We start from the raw sequence: 7,959 nt of genomic DNA on the forward strand, positions 1-7,959 counted from the left end.
AAAAGCGCAGGTGACGCCTGTATATAAGAAGGGCAGAAGGACGGATCCTCAAAATTACAGACCGATATCCTTGACATCGGTTTGTTGCAGGATTCTCTAACATATTCTCAGTTCGAATATAATGAATTTCCTTGAGACAGAGAAGTTGCTGTCCATGCATCAGCACGGCTTTAGAAAGCATCGCTCCTGCGAAACGCAACTCGCCCTTTTTCCACATGATATCTTACGAACCATGGATGAAGGGTATCAGACGGATGCCATACTCCTTGACTTCCGGAAAGCGTTTGACTCGGTGCCCCACTGCAGACTCCTAACTAAGGTACGAGCATATGGGATTGGTTAACAAATATGTGAGTGGCTGGAAGACTTCTTAAGTAATAGAACCAAGTACGTTGTCCTCGATGGTGAGTGTTCATCGGAGGTGAGGGTGTCATCTGGAGTACCCCAGGGAAGTGTGGTAGGTCCGCTGTTGTTTACTATCTACATAAATGATCTTTTGGATAGGGTGGATAGCAATTTGCGGCTGTTTACTGATGATGCTGTGGTGTACGGGAAGGTGCCGTCGTTGATTGAATGTAGGAGGATACAAGATGACTTGGAGACTATTTGTGATTGGTGTAAGGAATGGCAGCTAACTCTAAATATAGATAAATCTAAATTAATGCAGATGAATAGGAAAAAGAATCCCTTAATATTTGAATACTCCATTAGTAGTGTAGCGCTTGAAACAACCACGTCGATTAAATATTTGGGTGTAACATTGCAGAGCGATATGAAGTGGGATAAGCATGTAATGGCAGTTGTGGGGAAGGCGGATAGTCGCCTTCGGTTCATTGGTAAAATTTTGGGAAGATGTGGTTCAGCTGTAAAGGAGACCGCTTATAAAACACTAATACGACCTATTCTTGGGTACTGCTCGAGCGTTTGGGATCCCTATCAGGTCGGATTGAGGGAGGACATAGAAGCAATTCAGAGGCGGGCTGCTAGATTTGTTACTGGTAGGTTTGATCATCACGCGAGTGTTATGGAAATGCTTCAGGAACTCGGGTGGGAGTCTCTGGAGGAAAGGAGGCGTTCGTTTCGTGAATCGCTACTGGGGAAATTTAGGTAACTAGCATTTGAGGTTGACTGCAGTACAATTTTACTGCCGCCAACTGATATTTCGCGGAAAGACCACAAAGATTAGATAAGAGAGATTAGGGCTCGTACAGAGGCATATAGGCAGTCATTTTTCCCTCGTTGTGTTTGGGAGTGGAACAACGAGAGAAGATCCTAGTTGTGGTACGAGGTACCCTCCACCACGCACCGTATGGTGGATTGCGGAGTATGTATGTAGACGTAGATGTAGATTATGGCATTTGCCGTGTTCTCCTCGTTAGCAGAACCGATTGAAGTGCATTTGTTATTAGTATGAAATATCGTGATTTTTGCGTTAAATCTGACTGATTTACAGCTTCATTACAGTAATTTGACCCATATAAAAGAGTCTTATAAACTAAAATTCTCTTTGATGATGCGTAACTCCAATAACCTAAGAATTATCATATTCATTTAAATTTATTGTGTATTTACATGTTTTGTGACAAGTTTGTTATTACCTCTTAAAGGAAAAACATGTTTCAGATTCCACATCTAAGGTCCATTTAACTTGTAATTTGTGAAAGAAATATCAGGATATCCTTTTTTGTCAATATGCATTACACATTCTTGTTTTATGAGATGAGTCTCCTTCCTTGAGGATCTCATCACTATGGATCTATGAGACAAAATTCTAATCTAACCTTGATTCGGAGCCTTCTCGCTGATTGCGAGTTTATAACAAAGATGGCAGAATGATATCGTCTCAGCTCTGAGAATGATAATTTATTAGTTACAGCTTCATTTCAAGCAACTTTGAGGATAATGGTACAACATCGATGCCTGTATTGAATCAGTAAACAGAAGAGTGTTGTACACAACAGCGTTTGTGGCCACAGCCGAGTATCTTTTCGTATGGCTATAACGTACGTAACAGGTGTGCCCATACTGTTGGCTGGCTTAAAGCGCTACAAAAGACAGATGCTGCATTGAGGGTTCGACAGGTAATTCTGACCGCCGGACTGGCAGTATTCACGTGGAGTTGTCTAACATGTATAAAATCCATGTTTGACCATCAGCTGTTTCTATTTTAAACCGAACTATCGGCTGGTTTCAGTCACAAACCGTTTTCACGGATTAGGGTTAAAACAGTTTAATCCACGACATTACGACTATGTTGTATACTGGAATTCATGACATGCTCTACACATGAGACGTGCCCAATATTTAAGTAATGGCAGATGTGATGTTGTGCTTTAACTGTTTAACCGTAATCCGTGAAGATGGTCTGTGACTGAAACCGGTCGACATTTGTGTTTAAAACAAAAGGAGCTGATGGTCAAACAAGCATTTTATACATTACTTGACGGCTGTTGATAGTAACCTTCCAAAAATGTTGTCGAATATATTTCACTTCATCCTATCCTACAGTGACGGCTGTATATGGATTAGACAAAGCTTGACCTCAATCTGATAATTTCATTGCTAAACGGCAGAGAATACAAAAATAATTATGGCACAACACTAGTTCTCGAATCCTACGTATTGAAGGAAACGTGAATAGCTATTGCTACATCAGAGAGTTACTTAGACCCGAGACCCTGTCCTTTCATCAGGCGTCTCTACACGCCACAGCTCAGAGGGGCAATTCCTGGTTATTTGTTGGCAGAAACGTACAAATCTGGTAAGAAGAGCGACGAGAGCCAATGCTTTCGTGTCATGCACTTTCGCCTGAAATCTGTCATACATCTGCCACAAACATATCTATAACATCCAGAATGAGATTTTCACTCTGCAGCGGAGTGTGCGCTGATATGAAACTTCCTGGCAGATTAAAACTGTGTGCCCGACCGAGACTCGAACTCGGGACCTTTGCCTTTCGCGGGCAAGTGCTCTACCATCTGAGCTACCGAAGCACGACTCACGTCCGGTACTCACAGCTTTACTTCTGCCAGTATCTCGTCTCCTACCTTCCAAACTTTACAGAAGCTCTCCTGCGAACCTTGCAGAACTAGCACTCCTGAAAGAAAGGATATAGCGGAGACATGGCTTAGCCACAGCCTGGGGGATGTTTCCAGAATGAGATTTTCACTCTGCAGCGGAGTGTGCGCTGATATGAAACTTCCTGGCAGATTAAAACTGTGTGCCCGACCGAGACTCGAACTCGGGACCTTTGCCTTTCGCGGGCAAGTGCTCTACCATCTGAGCTACCGAAGCACGACTCACGTCCGGTACTCACAGCTTTACTTCTGCCAGTATCTCGTCTCCTACCTTCCAAACTTTACAGAAGCTCTCCTGCGAACCTTGCAGAACTAGCACTCCTGAAAGAGCACTTGCCCGCGAAAGGCAAAGGTCCCGAGTTCGAGTCTCGGTCGGGCACACAGTTTTAATCTGCCAGGAAGTTTCATATCTATAACATGGTCAAAAAAATAGTTCAAATGGCTCTGAGCACTATGGGACTTAACAGCTGAGGTCATCAGTTCCCTAGAACTTAGAACTACTTAAACCTAACTAACCTAAGGACATCACACACATCCATGCCCGAGGCAGGATTCGAACCTGCGACGGTAGCCACACCGGCGGGCCTATAACATGGTCAGTTGGCAGCTTTATCGTTAATGTCCTCCACCAACAACTGACGATGCTTTATGGATTCCAAACCGCATGATGAACTTCCAAAGGCCATGGCTAGGATCTCGTTGGCTCAATACTTACAGGCCTTTATTACGACACTACGGTGCTCCATACGCTTCTGAAGTATTCATACTCCATAAATTGTGCTGCAATCCTAATCATTCGCGTGTGTCACAAACATACACTGAGAAGACAAAAGTCATGGAATAGCGGTATGCACATATACAGGTGGCGGTAGTATCATGTACACAAGGTATAAAATGGCAGTGCATTGGTGGATGCATCATACGTACTCAACTGATTCATGTGAAAAGGTTTCCGATGTGATTATAGCCGTCCGACTGAAACTAACAGACTTTGCATGCGAAATGCTAGCTGGAGCTAGACACATTCGACGTTCCATTTCGGAAATCGTTAGAGAATTCAATACTCCGATATCCACAATCTCGAGAGTGTGCCGAAAACACCAGATTTCAAGCCTTACCTCTCTCACTATAAAAAAACGCAGAGGCATACGGCCTCCACTTAACGACCAAGGGCATCGACGTTTGCGTAGAGTTGGCAGTGATAAAAAAAGGAAACAAACAAGCAACACTATGGGAAACAGCCGCAGAAATCAACGTGTCACGTACGATGAACAAATCGTTAAGGCACTGCGGTGAAATTTGTCGTTAACGGGCTATGGCAGCAGGCGACCGACGTGAGTGCCTCTGGTAACAGCACGACATCGCTTGCACCGTCTCTCCTGGGCTCGTGACCATATCTGTTGGATGTGGTCTGGTCATATGCGTCCCAGTTTCAGATGGTTCGAGTGTGGCACAGGCCCCATGAAGCCATTGGCCCAAGTTGTCAATAAAAGCAATGCGCAAACTGGTGCAGGCTCCACAATGATGTAGGTTGTATTTACATGGAACGGCCTGGCTACACTGGTTTAACTGAATCGATCATTGGCTAGAAATGGATATGTTCGTCTACATGGAGACCATTTCCAGCCATTCAACGATCGAACTTTTATGGTTGACAACGCGCCAATCTCCGGGCCACAGTTGTTCGCGACTGATTTGAAGAACATTCTGGACAATTAGAGTGAAAGATTTGGGCGCCCAGGTCACCCTACATGAATCCCATCGAATATTTAAGGAACATTATCGAGAGGTCAGTTAGTCCACAAAATCCTGCACCGGTAACACTTAGTAGTTATGGACGGCTATAGAGGCATCATGGTTCGATACTTCTGCAGGGATCCTCCATGTCAGGCGTGCCGAGTGCTAAACCATAGCAGAATATCACATCCGCCATGTCACTTATTGAGTAGTAACACTCCATTCCTAACAAGCGCTGGAAGAGAGAAAATGTAAATGTGCTACACCATTTGTACGTACAAATGCAATAACAATAAAAACGTAGCTGAATCCACCTTTGGAAGAAGATAAAACGCGCAGATACGTATCCAGGGTTGACAGTACTGTACAGTCAGACACACAAACGTGACACACTGCCGTGGCCAACAACACGACTCGAACCACACAACTGACTGCAGACCACCTAATGGTAGGCAGAGTACTATGAATACGACATCAAATACCCTGCCGAGACATTTGAAGTAGCGCCACTGCAACACTATACTAACGTCGGCAACCAAGCTCCGCTTAGCCCTTCCTATAAACATCTGTTTATCTCTGAAAGTATGCGTTTCCGGACCCAAGTTCATCGGACTTGTTTTTCTTATTTTTTATTAAAATATAAAAGTAGTTAACGAAGTAACCTTAAGACTAATAAATTGCGTTTGCTATGGAAGACAACAACCCTGTCCTCTAAAATAAGACAGTATGCTTACACTATACGAGGATTATTCGGACAGTAAGGAAAGATCGGTCGTGAAATAGAAACCACAGTTAAAATCCGGTGAAGCTTTGCGCAGACAACTTGAGCAGTGTCACTAGTATGCCCATAGTTAGCGTCACGTCTCTCTTCCCAGTTATAAACTCATAGAGTGAAGATGCCTAGAACATAGTGTCTCACGTCAAGTATGGGTGCCTGACAAGAAATTTCGCATGATTTCGTGCAACGCCTCATAACGTAACTGTCATGCATTTCCTTCTTCATGACAGTTCTTTGCTGCACACTGAAGGGTCAATGAGAACTCTCTTACAGCGCTCTCGATGGGAACTGTTTGATCACCCGCAATCCAGCCACGACTTGGCTCCGTCTGATTGTCATCTCTGCTCGAATATAGAACAGTTTTGGTTTTCGTTGTGGTTTCCATTTCGCGACGGATCGTTCATAATTTCCCAAATATCCGTCGCATTACTGCTGCCATTGTTATTGTGAAGCAGTAAAGGCACACAGTCTTAACGTAAGAATACAAAATTTTAATAATCGTAAGTACAGACATAAACACACACACACACACACACATTCAGCGTTCACAGACCCTACAGACCAATCGCTGCTTTCGTTCTTTTTTGTTTTTTTTGCTCGTTTCCTCCAACTGTCTTCGATCCCCAGGGCTACCAGGTCCTTCGCCAGGTCGTCCATCCAGCGCAGCTTTGGTCGACCTATAGGGCGTCTGGTGTTTGGTTCCCTTCAAGTGCTTTCTTCACCTTTCTTTCTTCTGGCATACGGGCTACATGACCCGCCCTCTGGATTCGTTTGCACTTCAGCTTCGATAGTATTGTTGGTTGAGACATCAACAGGTATATTTCCTCACTCTGTCTCCTTCTCTATTTTATTTCATCTAAGATCAGTCCTCACATCTTCCTGAGTTTTTCATTATTCTTCTTTCAAATATTAATAGTTTTCTTTTTCTCGTTTAGTCATACTCCTGATTTCTGAACCAAACATGACTGTTGAGTAAATCACTGTGTTATACATTATCATATTAGTATTCGATGATATTGGTTATGAGCTAAGCGCCTCCTGAGAGAATACATGTATTTCATTTCTACCGCTATTCTTTCCTTGATGTCCATTTCTATGCTGTTATTGCTCGTAAACCAAGATCCCAAATGTTTGAAGAGGCGAACTCTCTTAACCCCCATGCCATCTATCTGAAGACAGGTAACTACAGAGGCATCACCTTGCTGAATGTAACTTACAAGGTACTGCCTATGACTATCCTCAGAAAATAACAACCATTCATAGAAATATCATATAGAAATATTCATATAGAAATATCATTCTGCTGGCTTTCGAAAAAACTGATCGACAGCAGATCACATTTTCACTCTAAGATAGTTTGATACAAAAGTGGCGTCTATTGAAGTTATGAAACTTCTGATAGTAGCTCTTGTATGGATTAAAGTACCGCTCAAATAGAATTGAAGTACCAGAGAACTATATCCAATTTGTACTCAGTGAATTATCTGGTGTGCATCGTGTAAACTTGGCAACGTATAATCTGTTAAATGAAAGACAAAATTACATACTACAACATGAAATGAGAAATTCAACTGTGCATTTCGTACACGTGTGTGAGATGCAAAACATTAGAACGTTTATCAGACGCACCATCAATCTGCTTCTTGCTGTCTCAAAGAAAACATGCAGCATCTGAAAGTTAACACCAAACATACGTCTTAGTAATCCAGCATTGTATGTAGGAGACTCTCTAAGCAATTTGGTGGAGTAAGGGAGAGATCATGTCAAATTAAAACATGGAGTTAAGTTCTGGAATAACTCAGTCGCTAAAACAAAGCTGCAGCTTCAGATCGCTATCAGAAAACCCATCACAGAATACAATTCTCTTCAGAGTGAAAGACTCGTTCTCCTAATATAATAAAGTACCCTCTAATTTTATACTACCCTGAAGTGTCCCGACAAATATGTGGTCAAAAAAGTTATGCTTCGTTTTGCTATCGTTAAACGTTTCATTCCTTTCAGTTCATGCTTAGTCCCTTCCAGTTGTTGCTTATTTATCGATTTAAGACTCACCTATTCTCAGAATCAGCCATACTCCAGACACACTTATTGAAACAAAACGATATTCTTCCTGACCTTTTTTAAATTAATGATTAAAGTAGTAAATATGGTTACTTTATATACGACATGTAGGTGAAGAACGAATCAATTCAATCTCCATCGCCTTAGGAGGGAATCCTGCAGGAAATTTAAAATTAAAGTCTTGTCTTTCATTAGACATAAAATATCTTCTAAACCATGGTATAACATGGATGGCGAGAAGAAGAAGAATGTGGCCTACCTAGTAAAAACTTTACTAGAATATTTGCTGCCTTACATTCACTAACA

Source organism: Schistocerca serialis, chromosome 1, assembly GCF_023864345.2.
Source record: "Schistocerca serialis cubense isolate TAMUIC-IGC-003099 chromosome 1, iqSchSeri2.2, whole genome shotgun sequence".
NCBI lineage: Eukaryota > Metazoa > Arthropoda > Insecta > Orthoptera > Acrididae > Schistocerca > Schistocerca serialis.